Source organism: Ammospiza nelsoni, chromosome 3 (genome assembly GCF_027579445.1).
Source record: "Ammospiza nelsoni isolate bAmmNel1 chromosome 3, bAmmNel1.pri, whole genome shotgun sequence".
NCBI classification, from domain to species: Eukaryota; Metazoa; Chordata; class Aves; order Passeriformes; family Passerellidae; genus Ammospiza; species Ammospiza nelsoni.
The window spans coordinates 24,135,047-24,149,580 of record NC_080635.1 but is presented as its reverse complement, the minus strand read 5'-3'; the positions used below and the strand labels follow the sequence as shown (position 1 = coordinate 24,149,580).

The window sequence follows — 14,534 nt, the reverse complement described above, 5'->3', positions numbered from 1 at the left end:
TGCAAAAATACAAACCAGTTACTTTTTGGAATCTGTATGTATGTGGAAAATGGACTGTAAAAGAGATGCCTATTTCAGGCAATTTTTGATGAGTTCCAGATTAAAAAAAATAAAATTATGGCATATTAAATTATTAGGCATCTTTACTAGGGTGGTAGGAAGATTTATGGTGCAATGAAATATTGCTGCAACCTAATTTAGAACTTGACAAATCTGGTTTTATAGGGTTGAATTATAAGGGATACCTCATTACTTGTGGGGAAAATTTCTTTTATTATTATTTTTGGCACCCTGGTCTTCTCTTTGGTTGAGCTGTGCTCTGTAGAAGCTGCTTTGGGCAAGATGTCTCAGCTGATCCTTTTTCAAGGGAGCTGTGCGGGATGAAGTCATAATTAAGGATCACATCCTGGCAGGCCTTTCTTACCACGTGTGGTTGCTGATTTCAAGTTAAATGCTTGCAGTCCTCATTGCTCCTTGGTCAGAAATGTAGTTTTTCTTAAAATCACAGATTTGTACTTCATTGTGAGATACTCCTTACTGATAGTGAATATCAGATATCTAAGATATCTATATACAGTATCAGTAGAAAATTTAGCTCTGCCAAAATTACATGTGTGCTGCCTTTTTTTTTTTAATCCTCTTTTCCTTTCTTCTGCATGCAGGCCTCTTGATTGCACAAGGGCATGCTTTGAGCTTAAAGTAAGAGGCAATTTATGTAGAGTATGACCTGGCATTATAGCTTGCAGCAGTAAATAGAGAACATTAAAAAAAAAAAAAATTCAGTTTAGGAAGTCTGTAAAAATTTTGGGGTAGCAAATACTTCGATCCTCTTTGGAGACTGCTGATAATATTCTTACAGGGCTGTTAACAGGTTCTCAGTTGAGAAAAAAACTTGGAAACCAAGTTTGTGCATTCAGCTAAACTGAAGAGGAAATTTTACCTAGAAATAGCATTTCTTCCTAGGGTAATACAGAGTTCCTTGTGTGCATTGTTTCCCCCACTGAACTGACATGCAGAGTGATTGATCTTAAGCAAGGTGCACACACATGTAACTACATCTATATGCACATGCAGGAGCATGTGACAAAGGAAAACAAAGCCACAGGCTTTGAGGTCAGACAGTAAATCTTTTGGGGACCTTTTCTCCTCATTTCTGTGGGAGAGAAGTTTCAGCTGCTCCCAGTGCTGTTACCTGACCCTGTGGCTCCACAAGTGTGCTGTATGAGGTGTTGTGCCTGCCCCACAGGAGGAGTAAGGCATTGCTGGATGGCTTATGTGGTCAGGTATGAGGAGCAGAGGAAGTGTTTGCTTTTAGGAGACTCTCATATTGAATAGCTAAATGACCTACTGGCAAGCACAGCTTCATACGTTTAAGGAGAGTCACAGTTCAGTGTATGTTGAATGTGCACTATGTTAGGCACTTAGCTTCAACTATAAACCATTTGCTGAGTTTTAGTGACTCTGATGTTTAGTCTTTGTCCCCCTTGCCTGTGTTTAGACATTAATAGCCAAGTATTTTGCCTCTGTATGTTGCCTTAAGTTGCACTTTTTTCTGATGTAGTCATCAGATCAAATTATTTATAAAATGAGGACATCCTTTTGGACTTGATGTGTAAACAGTCTTTTAAATATGTGCACAAGCAGAGAGATTCTTCTCTGTTTATCCACAGTTAAAGGCTAAACATTAATAAATGCTAACATTAAATAGTGGGTTTTTTTCCCCCCCTCGTTCTTTGCTTAAATTTTCCCTTTAAGGTTCAGATTCCTTCTCTAGATTACCAAAGAAATTTCCCCTTGCCCTTGATCAAGATACTGGTTGTATTATGTCTCGGCTACTGTGATTATTGTGAGCTAGAGTAAGCAAGTGCTTTTTCTGGAGTGGTTCCTGCTGGACAGGTATTCATCAAAACCACGTCTGCAATGCTGGCACGTGTGTTTGAGGGTAGGATCTACTGTCTTCAGGCAGTATGGTGACTCCAGGACTCTTAAATTCTGGAATTACCAGTGAGAACTGGAAACATGCCACCAGCTCAGCAGAGTACCATTCGAAATTTCCTTGGAGCCAAGTTTGTCTTGGGCTTGGCTTATTTCTAAGATATCTCAACAGGCAACACATTTGAAGTATGGATTTGGGGATGGTGAGGAGGGATTCTCAATAAAGATCAGAGGTGACTGATGATGTCTCAAACTGCTGCAGCACAGAGACTCCCCTTTTGCTCTCTCTGCTTTTTGAATATGTTTTGCTGGAGACCTGGGAGGTGCCCATCCAAGATGCTGCCTTCAGCTGGAAGGGGAGATGGAGAAGCAAGCAGTAAAACAGCGTTTGAGAAACCTGTATCTTGCATCGTTTTATAGGTACTTACTGCTGCCAGGCAAATTTCATTTGTGTGTTTGTTTCAGCTTTCTGGGTTTTGTTTTTTGGCTTTTTTTACCAAATTTGAAACATTCTCTTAGCCAATGACAGCAAGGTTTGCAAATCAAAACCAAATCTGAGCATAGCACTACACTTGAGTGAGCTGTGCTAATCTAAGACAAGCTTCTGTTTCCTGCTTGGAGCTTCTCCCCCATGCTCTCGTTTGGCACATGTACAGCCCTGTGTGCTGACAGCCACCTTTGAGGCACAGATCAGTTAAAGAAGTGTCTGTGGTGGCAACTGCTCCAAGCTCAGTATTTCATGTGCTTATTGGCTACCTACTGGTGGTTAGGAAGTAGTTATTTGGAGTCATGTAGGCTAGAGTAAAGTCCTACATTTGTGAATTAACATCCATAATGGAGTGATATCAGGTCCTTTTTGTGTTCTTATGATCAGACATTTCTGCCAATGAAAGTATTTCCCATAAGAAGTCAGAGTGCAAGCTGTGTGTGAGCAGAATATTTCAGGCAGTGAATATGTTGAACTGATAGTCCTGCATAGCCCAGCGCTGCGGTTTGCATAAAAGCAGCCCCTTAAAGACCCTGTGGTCTCATGTTCTATCAGCAACTCTGAGACTGACTTTCACTTTCCCTACAGTACATGAAGAGATAGAGAATTTGCCATCAGTTTTCTCTCCTTGCATTTTTCCAGACAGTTTGGCCTCAACAAATTGTACAGCCTCCCTCTTGTCTGCGTGGGAGAGTACAGACTGCTGCTGGCGGCAAGGAGGAAAGATTAACATTCATCTGTTCTCTCCCCACTCACTTTTCCATCCCGTGGGCATGGGAGACTTATGAATGTTCTGCTCCTTTGGGGTGTGTTTCTACTCACTGCCCTGATGGGAAGACCACAGAGACACCGGTAAGGTTGTGCAAGTTTCACATTGCTGATTAAATAGGCATATGAGGAAGTCAGATGCAGTGTTTCCCTAGAAGAGGTCAGAGAGGAAGATGGAAGGACTGGCATAAGCCTAAGTTGCTCACTTTCTCGGAGATCTCCTTTTCCAGAGTCTGTGCACATTGAGGGCTTCATGGAAAGTCTGCCTCCTCACTTGGGTCTTCCATGAAAACTGTGTTTAGACACACTTTGAGAAGTCCTTTCCAAGCAGAGAAACTTTCTTCTTTGATCTTTACTCTCTGTTTTAATGTTGCATGTATAGCCAGAAAATCTGATGGGGAATATGGGGAAAGACATTATGGGAGGGTTTTGTTTATTCCTGGGTTTTTTTTTAAGGGAAGTTTTTTCTGATGTAGAAGCTGAAATAAACGTCTATAGTATCAGTACATAGCAAATATATTACATTCAAATGAGTTTTACTTTCACATTGTGGCATTGTGAGGGACAAGGAAGGGTTTTGCAAACACATCTTTCTGAATGATGCTGCTGCAAGGGGAGCTCTCTGTGCCATTGTCCTTTGGTGCCCATTTACCCTGCCTAGGAGTCAGGTACTGTGGTGGGTGCACACGTGAGGAGTGGCGTATCTGCTTGCTCCTGCTTCCTTCTGCACGACACCAGCCTGCCTGTGCAGGAACAGCAGTGGCCTCGTTGTCCTGCTGCTGCCAAATTGGGGGGTCTCTCTTAAGTAAGAGCCAGATATCCTTCTCCTGCTGCTCCCCATCCTCAATGGGGAGTGGTTGATAAGTCAGCATCTGCTGATTTAGCACTGTGGAAAGTTTGTCCTTGATGAAATGGAGCTGGGAGGTCTTGCTCCTTCCTCAGTTAGTAGTTCCTGCAGGAGAGAGGGCAGTAGGCCATTTCCCATCATTTCCAGTGCTAGCCACTGCCTGGTGGGATGTGATGAGCCAAGTGCCACTGCCACTGGCTTGGAGGTGATGGATCTGCCATTGTGGACAGGAGTTAAAAGAATTGCAGAATGTAGGGGGCTTTATGGGTGGGCAACCAGCACCTTGCATGAGGTGGTGGAAGAGTACAGTTGTGGTAATTTTTTGAAAGGTACAGTGAGGATTTTACCTGGGGTGTGCCTGTCTGTTACTTACAGTGGCAGGGAATTTCTAAAGAGCTTGTTTAAACTTCTGAAAGGATGTTGCTAACAGGCGTCAAGTGTGGTGAGGTTAGTCAAGAACAACAAAACCTCCCATTCAGATAAAAGCAGGGAAGGGAAATGCTGCCACGTGTGGGACTGCTTTAGGCTAAACTGGTCCGTGCAGTAATTTGTGCAGCTCTCCAGAAACGTACTATGGGTTTGAGCTCCCCAGCTCAGACAGGTCTATGTTCAGGTTCCAGGCTTTGGGAAAGCAGGAACGTCACCATCTGTGTCCTACTTCATTTGAAAAAGAAACTTTTAAAAAATCTTGAATGCCAGCCATCTGCTGATAGTGCATCCAAACTTTATCCTGGTATCTGGGGACAGAGGAGGAGGAGAGTTTCTTAGGTGAGAGGCACTGTTGAAAGAGAAAGAGCTGCCTGTAGCTGGGGTTCTCCTGGATCCAGAAACCATCAGGGGAGCATGTGCAGGATGGCTTGGCATCTCAGTGCAGCCACTTTCTGTAGTACCAAAACAGTCTGGCCTAGAGAGAGTGAATCTGAGTCCCATCCTGCTGACAGTCTGCAACACTTGCTTTATGGATTATTGAGATTTGAGCATTTCTGTGAAGTGGATGCTCAGTGATGAGTGGTTAAAAGCCACCATATTGATGCTTGACACAAAAGGATAAGTCACTTTTTCCTTGTGGTCTGGTCATTGGCCATAATGTTGTTTCAGAAATACACTGGGTTGTGGTTTTCTACAAGCTGCCTATGAAAATAGCCCCACAATCTCAGTGGGAACCACTATGGGCCCTTGGCTGGACACAGAGCAAGAGCAGACTTGCTTCTCTTAAATTCTTATAACAAGTCTCCCCCAGCAAATGCCCCCTGAATTTTGATTTGGTTATGAAGGTGCTTTTTCTGAAGTCAGCATCTCATGTTTCTATACTGTATTCTCTTCTCCCCTGTATTACAGCAGCTGAGTGCTGCTTCTGCCCTGGTGGCTCTGTGTGAATGTGAACACAAGTAAGGCAGTAGAGAGTTAAAAAAAAATCCATTAATTAAAATATTTACATTGGAAGCTGCAAAACATTTACTCTTTGAGTAAAACAAACTTCCCCATTGTTCTTGTATGATTGCTACAGTTGCTCTGAAAATAGCCAGGAAGAGGTTGTGCTCTGAGGAATTTTACTGGGTTGGCAGGGGAATAGGAGGGTAGGGATACTGAAGTGGGCTCTTGGTCAGTGGCTCTCTTTGTTCAATGTTTCTGTAACGTGCACAGAAGATATCTTCTTCATAAGGAAAAAAACCCAAGAAATAACCAAACAAATTTTTCTTTTAAAAAAATAAACACCATAGTGGTGTCATGAGTTGTCATATTATTCTGGTAGTGCCAAAAAAATTAATGATTATCAGTATAATCTGAGAAAATGGTATTTACAGGATGAAAGGTTTATTTTTTAGCACTTAGGGGAAAAAGGAAGCGCCCCAGAGCTGGCAATTTGGACGCTGGCTGGGGACCACATGCTGCCATCCCCATTTTGCTGGTGGGGAAATGGCAGGGCAGTGTGGTGAAGGATGTCACCTCTCTGTGGCACTGAGCCCCTCTGGGTTCCTTCTGGGGTCTGTTGACATCATGGCTGCAGCTGCTCGGTGTTGAAAAAAAAACAAGTGAGGACGCACCTATTTTTTCACTTTTTTACTTTAGGTACAGGGATACCTTTAGTAGCATCATAAGAGAAGAGGTAGGCAAACATGAAAGCTCTTTGCTTCAAATGCTTTAATTCCCACTGTATCTTCCCCCAGATAATGGATTGAAAAACTAAGCATTGTTTGTTTGGTTTTTTAATAGTATTCTCTTGTGTGCCATTTGACCATTGCATATTTCAGACCTTTTCCACTCTGGCACTGGACTAACAGGTTTCTGGACTTCGTGGGCAGGACACTGGAGGGGCTAAAAGAGTGTGAAGGGATTGGTTTGTTTGGTTTTTTAGGTCCTTGATTCTCACTTCTCACTCTAGGCAAACCCTTAGATTTTTTCAGATTGCCAGATGGGAGGTCTCTCTTCTGCCCTAGTGAGTCATGGACTGGCTGGATTACAGGTCATGTCGTCTCTTCTTCATAGTGCCATGGCACAGTGTTTGTTCAAGCCTGAGTCTATCCAGACTGTAAATTTTATTGACAATTTTAAGGTTGCAATTTTTTTCATTAGGTGTGTGGTATTCTTTCATCTGACCCCAAGTATGCCAGACTATGTCATGTTTACTTATATTATAAAAACACCTTGGTTGCTTTGAAAGGTTGGTCTGTAAAGCAGTTAGGAAATTAAACGTACTTGTTTGGGGTAGGCATCATTTAAACTTGATCATGAGAGTTTTGTTCCATCCATTTCTTGCATGTTTTACTGTTATTTAAGAGAGGCTGCATGCTGACAGTTTCTTGGCCTGGAGATAAAAAGTGCTGCTTACTACCCAGGTTTGATAGTCTGATGGAAAATTGTCTCCACGATGTATAACACCGCTGGGATTATTTCTAGCCATTACCGTTGGTCTCATTTTACAACTGTTCACATTATGTAATTTGATGCTCATTTAATTTAATGAGAGGATGCTGCAGACTTACTTATGACTCTGCAGGACAACTTGGATGCTTTGGCCACCTCTGTTAGCCCTGTCAAAGGAGGAAGAGCGTGTTTCTTACAGGACATGTTACAACATCTTTAATACCTTTATTATCTGTGCTTCCCAAATTGCCACAGATGGGAGGGTGACTTGCCTGGGGTGTAGATTATACTGGAATGGCAGGAGAATTTTAACTTTTTTTTTTTTCTTGAACTTTTTATTAGACTTCTGTTGTAAGGTTATCAGGAGGTATTAATGGGCTTTTCCTTTTGTTGCAGATGGAATTTCATGACTTGCTGTATTTTGAATAGGACGAGGAGATGTGTCTGATAAGGTAAGAGAAGAGGGTAAGATAAACATGTTCCTACACAAAGCTGTCACACTGGATGGTTTTTTGGATTGAGGATAATTTTTTTTTTCCTGGCAGAACCATGCAAATAATTGTGATAATTATTTTGAAGTTAAATCTCTAAGCTTCTGAGCAGAAACCATCTCTGTTCTCTACAGCTTGTGTGACCAGTTTTTTCCTCTGGTGAACTGATGTACAAAGACCAGAAGACAAAAAGTGAGGCACAGGGGTTAGCAAGGTAGTCACGCTATTATTTTAGAGCTTTTTTTTTTCTCAAGTAACAGAGGATGTAGAGAAATTTTTCTTTCGTTTTGAGATATTGCCTCCCCCCACATCCCCACCCCAAGATATTCAAAAGTTCAAAAGATCTTTGAGCTGTTTTAAGTTCTACACCTTAAAACTTGTTTTTCTTGTTGCGGTATTCTCAAATTTGGACTGGTTTTTATTAGAACAAGAATATATATGTGTAGAAATGCTCTAGATTTGAGTTTGAAATTAATATTTGCTGTCCCTAATGTGCTGAAGGAAGCTGCAAGTTTGCTGATCTTTTAAAATTTATCTTCTAATAGCATTTTTAAAAGGTAGTGTTTAGGTGGATACTTTTTTCCTTATGAATTCTACTTCAGAGGTTTCCACTGTTAGAGAGGAGTAGATGTCTGTAAAACTCTCAGGTGTTGGGAGAACCATATTCAAACAACAAAGAGCCAAGCACAAAAGTAGTATTACCTAGAGATTGTCACTGTCTTTCAGTGTACAATCCACGCTGCAGCTATCCAGCTCTATCACTTGTTTGTTTCATTTTTGTCTCCCCCTTCTTCCTGAGTTCTGTACAATTTACAGGCCTCAAAAATCCCTATTGTTCTTTTTGGCATTTGGTTGGAAAATGTCATGGAAACAGCTAAATGCATGATGCCATTGTATGAGGATCAGGGCTAAATGACTTATTCCTTGGATTCAAACATTTAGCTCTTGTAGACGCTCTTGAGGGTTTTTTTGTTTGTTTTTTTGGGTTTTTTTTGTTGTTGTTCTTTTTTCATATAAGTTTTGATTTTCAAGGAGGGTGGATTTATTTTTGGAGGGTGACTGCTCAAGCAAGAACTGAAAACTTCGAATGACTCTTGGCACTGTGTATATGCAAGAATCAAAGACTTGGTGGCTGCCTGTTTTTTCTTTTTTTTTGCAAGTATTAGACATTTTGTCCATTCAAACCACCCTCTTTCATGGCACTGTTGGATCTTGTTATGAATATTTTATGTAAGGCTTACTCTCTACACGAAGGTGGTCTTGTGTGTGTATAGTTGGTAAACCCAGCTCTCCAGGTGAGAGAGCTTGCAGTGTGCAGCACTGTTACACAAAGCACCTCGCATACCTCATTTGTTGTGTAAACAAGCTGCTTCGCTTGCACGTGTTCCAACCAGTCCTTCTATCCTCCAAGAATGGGTAATTAAAATTGTTTTCAGGACCTCTTAGAGTTCCCAGCCCAACTGCCCTGGCACCCCTGTGCACCACCCCTGTCGCGCGGTGCCAGCAGCGCTGCGGTGGCTGGAGACTGAGCAGCGCCCACTGTGGCACTGCCACTGGTGTGTGCGTGCTCTTGTTGAAAAGAAACTCAGCTAGGATGGGACAGGTAGAAGTGCTCATGTTCAGGCTGCTTTGTTCAGATTCAGTTCACTGAGAAGTCTGTTTGTTCAACGTCAAAGCAATGCGGGGGACTTGGGTGTGCGTCAGCAATGGGGACAGGACAATTTGGTGAGACAACAATTCAGTCATTCAGCTGCTGGTTTTTCCTGAAGACATTATTCTCATGTATTATATATGTATTTTATAGTGTACATATATTACACGGTGTAATTTTGTGTACTGCTGTCTTCTGTGGAGTAAATATTGACAAATCTGTGTGCTGTAGCATGGGCAGCTCTTGTAGCACAGCAGCTGATTGCTATTGTACTGTCTCTCCCAGTGCAAGTTCACTCTCCCCTTGGCTTGTAAAACAACCACTGAGGAGAGTCTGTTTCTCGAAATCTCTTCAACTTGAGGCCATGACACCTCCATGACACCTCCTTTCACCACAGCTTTATTGCCAGCCATGAGCATGTGCAAACTGTGAGGTAGAGCCCAGCAACTGGCCTGGCATTAAAATGAGATTCTGTGATGATGAAGAAGTAGCACTTTCTACTGGCTGTCATCTTTCACCTCTAAAAGGAAATATTCTGTCCTCATTTTGTGTGATACTTTCTCAGTGTAAAATTCAGTTCTGAGCTAGTAATGGGTGTATTTTGCTCTCCTTTCTCTAAGAGGCCTTTATTTATCCTTTCCCCAGCAGCCTGGGCTGGAGAAATGCTACTGTCCCACTCCTGGTCCTCCTGTCTTCCAAGAAGTGTCTGTCCTGGTCATGTTCCTTCTCAAGGCTGCAGGTGTCACTCATTCTTTGAACCATCCCTAGCTACTAAAGATGTCATCAGTGTTACTTCATTTATTTAATTTTTTTTAACCTCCTGCTTCCTTTCTGCATTCCCTCTCCTCATTTACATTTAGGTTTTCTTCCTTCCATACAGTCATCTGGATTCTGCCCCAAACATGACTTCATGTCTTGACTGTGCTTCCTATCAATGTTTTTTCTTAGTTGCTTAGTTTTCATGGATATTTCCTGACCCATTCCCTTCTGTTTCTTCTTCAGGACAAGTCAGTCTGATGCACTCCTACATTTCATGCTGCCATTGCAATTAAAGGCGTTTACATACCATTTAAAGCAACAATAGATGGTCCACTCTGTGCAGAAATAATTTTGTTTTAATGCTAGCCATGGTGACTTCCTTGTAATGGCTGGCTTTTGGCATCTCTTCTCCTGATTACATGACAGGGTAGAATTAAAAAAATGAATAATAGCTCTTTTGATATTCTTGAAGCCTTGTGATGAAATTATGAGACTTGGCAAGCTTGCAATGATGTTGATAGGTGCCAGACCTCTCACCCAATATTTTCTTTTCCTTCCCCCATATTTCCCTGTGCCTTTATCTTGCTTCCTTCCGAGCAATCTGGAGCCCTTGTGAATTGCAAGTCCAGTTTCTCATGAAGTCTGCTCAATAGCTCAGATCATAAATATAAAATCATTCTATAAGGCCTCATCTATTTTCAGAGTTACACTTATGAGATAAAAATTACTTTGATAGCTGAAACAGCATTGTGTCACTTGTGAAAGGAAATGACAAGGAAGTAACTGTTATCAGGCCTATTTTCACCCACTGTTAGCTTAGACCTGACAAATGGTGTCTGCAAGGTCTCTTAACAGTTCCAAATTAGGTTGCCAATTAACATTGACTATCTAAAAAGCAGTAGGTTGATGTATATTCTATTATTAATAGCTGTTAATGCCCATCATAATAGTAATCTGTTTTGCAAACATTTTCTGGTTGTTCTTTTCTAACAAGTCTTGGCAGTGAAACCCTCGATTTTACACATGCAGAACCACAGTAACTCGTTGAAGTGTTTGTGTGGGTTTTGTTGTTTTTTTTTTTTTTTTCATTTTGGGTGTGTTTGTCTTGTTTACTGGGAGTAATGCTTGATTTTGATGAGACCAAATAGAGGCAAAGTCCAGGAATTATTTCTGTCTAAACTGGTAAATTGTGGTTTCTTCTTGTGTTAGTGCAGGTCAGCACAAAGCTCTTGCATCACTGCTAGATGAATTTTAATAATTTCCTTTGACATTGCCAGTGAATACTTTTGTCTCTACAGAAGAAAAATTTCTCAGTAAGAAAGGTAATTTGAATAAAACGGTAACAGGTAATTTGAGTTTCTTTTCTTGTGCTACTTAGCTGTTATGTCACAATGTGTGGAAAGTACCTGGAAAGCACAAGGAGAAAAATGGGAAATCTCATGCATGAGGAAAAGCTTCTAGATAAGAGTGTGTAGGGGGAGAATATATACATAAATGTAGACATCAAGGTAAATGCTTTTTTCTTTTCTTTTTCTTCCAGAAAATTTGAATATTTGCACAATCTGATGTTGCAAGTTTTAAATGCTTAACACTTCTAAAAGAATAAATTACTTCAGTGCCTGAATTTGTAGATAACTGTCAGCTTCAAAGGATCAAGGAAGGAATGTCTGGAGAGCTCAGTATAGGCAGGTATCAGGCAGAAGATAGAAATGAGGGGAGTACAGCTAATATACCAGAGACCTAGATGTAATTTTATATATGAATTAAGACTAATTATGCTACAAAAAGCAGATTTCTGTGGTTCTGCTTTTAGTGTAAATGTAGGGTACTCACTTCCCCCTCCACATCTCTGTCACACTGGGTTTCCCAAACTGCTTGTTACAAGAATTGTGTTGCTTCTGTAAAATTTAAGAAAGAAAATTAACCTATTTAATACTTTTTCCAGCTACCCTTACAGAAAGGACTACCTTTGGCTTTGGAAAATCCTTGTGAGCTGGCTCTCTAAGAAATAAGTAACTTTGCAGTCTTGACTAAGCAATTAAAAGAAACTGAAATCAGTACCGTAAATGCACATTAAAGCTATAGGGATGAGATGGAAAGAGCCATTTCAGCTTCTGCTTGAGAAGTGAACTGATCTGAAGTTCCCCTTGGAGTGTGTGAGCACAAAGGGGAGGGGTAGGTGAGGTGTGTGCTCTCTGGGGTGCTTGTTGCCTGTCCTTCACCCAGTGAGCCAGGGCAGGGTGCTGAACCTGGCCAGAACCACTGGCTTACACTTCTCCCTAGGGTTATTTTCCTGACCCAGGTGCTCTGGGCTACAGGGGGGTGCCAGGACAGCTCCTGGGGGCTGCAATTGTCCCTTCAGGGTGGGCACTCACTCCAGCAGGACTGTGGGGTGATGGGAGCATCAGTGCTGGTGCTAACCCCTGAGCCCACCCCCCTGGCTGGACACACCCTCATTTCATCCTTCCTTGGTGTTGGTGGTGGGATGGAGCTGGGAGATGGAGAGTGGGAGCAGGTGACCCTCCCCTGGTGACACACAGGGCACCAGCTCTGCAGCTGGGACTGGCTGCCAACTTCAGTGATTGAAAATAGCTCTGCCAGCCAGAAACTTCCAACTGCAGCTCTGCTAATGACTGGTGGTGTGGTTTTGGGCAACTCCCTTGGTTGTCTTTGAGTCAGCTCCCCTTTCAGTAAAAAGAGGATGATACTTACTGTTGAAGTGATTAATTATGGTTCTTCAGGTGCCAAAGTCCTGCCATGTATTCTTGCCCTTGGTATGGAGAACCTTCTCTGCTTTTGTTAAGCCTGGCTCCAGGAAGATAACCAAAGTGCCAACCACCACTACCAGTCTTTTGAATCATGGCCCCTCTCTTCCTCTTTTCCTTTATCTCTGCATCTCCCTCTTTAGTGTCCATTATTCATATCAAACCTTTCCTGAATTAAAGACAGGGTGCCAGATAGAGTTAAAAGGAAAATTTCAGTTGAGGCTCCTAGCAGTGAGGTTAAGGGTTTGCTACTGGTTTCATGAGATACAGAAATGTTCTGCTTCTTTCTCTGAAACCCATTCCGTGTGAAGGTTGTGCAGTTTTCAAGCTGAGAGTTGGCTGCCAACTTCAGACATGCTAGTAACTTGCTGGCTTTTAAAAAATATATAAAATAAACAAGTCTAAAAATAATATTTGGGGGAGTGGCTGAGTGAAGAATTGCAAAATTCACATATGAAATTAAATTTAACTTAACCACCCCCTAGATATTTAAATGAAAGGAAGATAATAGTTAAAGTACCCAGACAGAGCTTAGAGAACACCAAAGGCTGGTTTGCTGTTAATCTAACACAAAAAATGTGTTGTCTGGGTTCATGAGTGACCTCCAGCTGCAGGTGATAACTTCTGCTCCAGGTGGAAGAAAGGATGTGTTGAAGGGGCTGAGAGTTCTCCCTTTTCCACCCACTGGGGTTTAAGGAGCAGGCAGCTCCCAGTGCTCCTGCTGGGTGCCTTTCTGCAGCCCAGGCAGCCAAACACACAGGGTGGGACTCTGTTGACTCTCTGGTGGCCCTGATGGTGCTCAGACGGTAACCAGGGCCCTGGTGACTTATGGACTTCATAAAGCCCAAGGAATGGGCTTTAGTTTTAGAAAACAGAGTCTCTGAAGTACATTCAAAGGCTTCTGTCCCCAAAATGAGCATCTGGTGTCTGTTCATCCTGTCCTGCTAGAGCAAATCATGAACATCTCACTCAGTGATTTTTTAGTGAGTGCATAACTTCTGGTGTTACCTTACAGAGATGTCCTTTTCTGACTGTAAATGACAGTAGGAGGCCCATCCCATTTTTGTTTCTCCTTATCTATGGAGAGATGTAATACAGTACCTGGATGTATAGTATAATGCACAGTACTTTTGTTGAATACAAGTCGCTATCAGTTAAAAAGTGGAGAGAGACACAGATGGATATCATAAACTTTGTTTCTCAAACCTGCCGTTTCCATACTTGGAAATCACTTCACGTGCCTTGTTTATCCACACAAAAATTTGAATCCCCAGCACCCATTAACATCAGGTAGAGCAGCAGAACAATAGATTGCTGTCTGTCCTGGAGCTCTGGCAAAAGCCTTGAATACCCTGAACTGAGGCCTTGGAGCACTTTGAAGACAAATGAACCTTAATTTGAATATTCTAAGGGTGTGTAGGGAGCAGCAGGTGCTTCTGAAGAGTTGTGCTCCAGGAGCCATACTTGTTGGGATTAACTGAATGCAGAGGTCTGTGCTTGTGAATGGAGAGCACTGCTGCAGTGGGAAGGATGTAAATGCCAAAGGAATTGCACAAGATTTTAGTCAGCTGGATAAGATAGAAAGTGCTTGGAGAAACTGCATTTAGCAAGCTTGCTGTCAATGAGTTTCTGAGCATACTACGCATCATATCAATCAACTGTAATTATGTACAGTCAGGCTGAGAAGATTAATTCTGAATTCTTGAAAACCATTTCATCTGACCAGAAGCTTCTTTTGGGGGACTAGCTTTGGCTAATGTGTTCTTTATCTTCTGAGTAAATTTTGGTAGAGACATTTAGCCATTTTGTTGGTAAGTTACTGATAACCATTATCCTCTTGGATAAGCCAAATATGCAGACTGTTTAAACTCTTTATATAAGATGTATTCTCTGAATCTTTCACTGTTCTTGTGGTATTTTCTTTTCCAAAGTGAATAGACCAGAAATGCATGTTGCCCTTGTTGTT

General features: G+C 41.8%; 1 protein-coding gene across 6 annotated transcripts in view; it reads left to right on the top strand.

Moving 5' to 3' along the window:
* TRERF1 (transcriptional regulating factor 1) overlaps window positions 1-14,534 on the top strand; it is a 100,101-nt gene that overhangs the window by 21,294 nt on the left and 64,273 nt on the right. For all 6 annotated transcript variants that reach the window (XM_059467567.1, XM_059467572.1, XM_059467570.1 and 3 more), the window contains one exon: window positions 7,299-7,354. The gene's annotated coding sequence lies outside the window, so the exon portion shown is untranslated. The remainder of the gene's footprint in view (window positions 1-7,298; window positions 7,355-14,534) is intronic.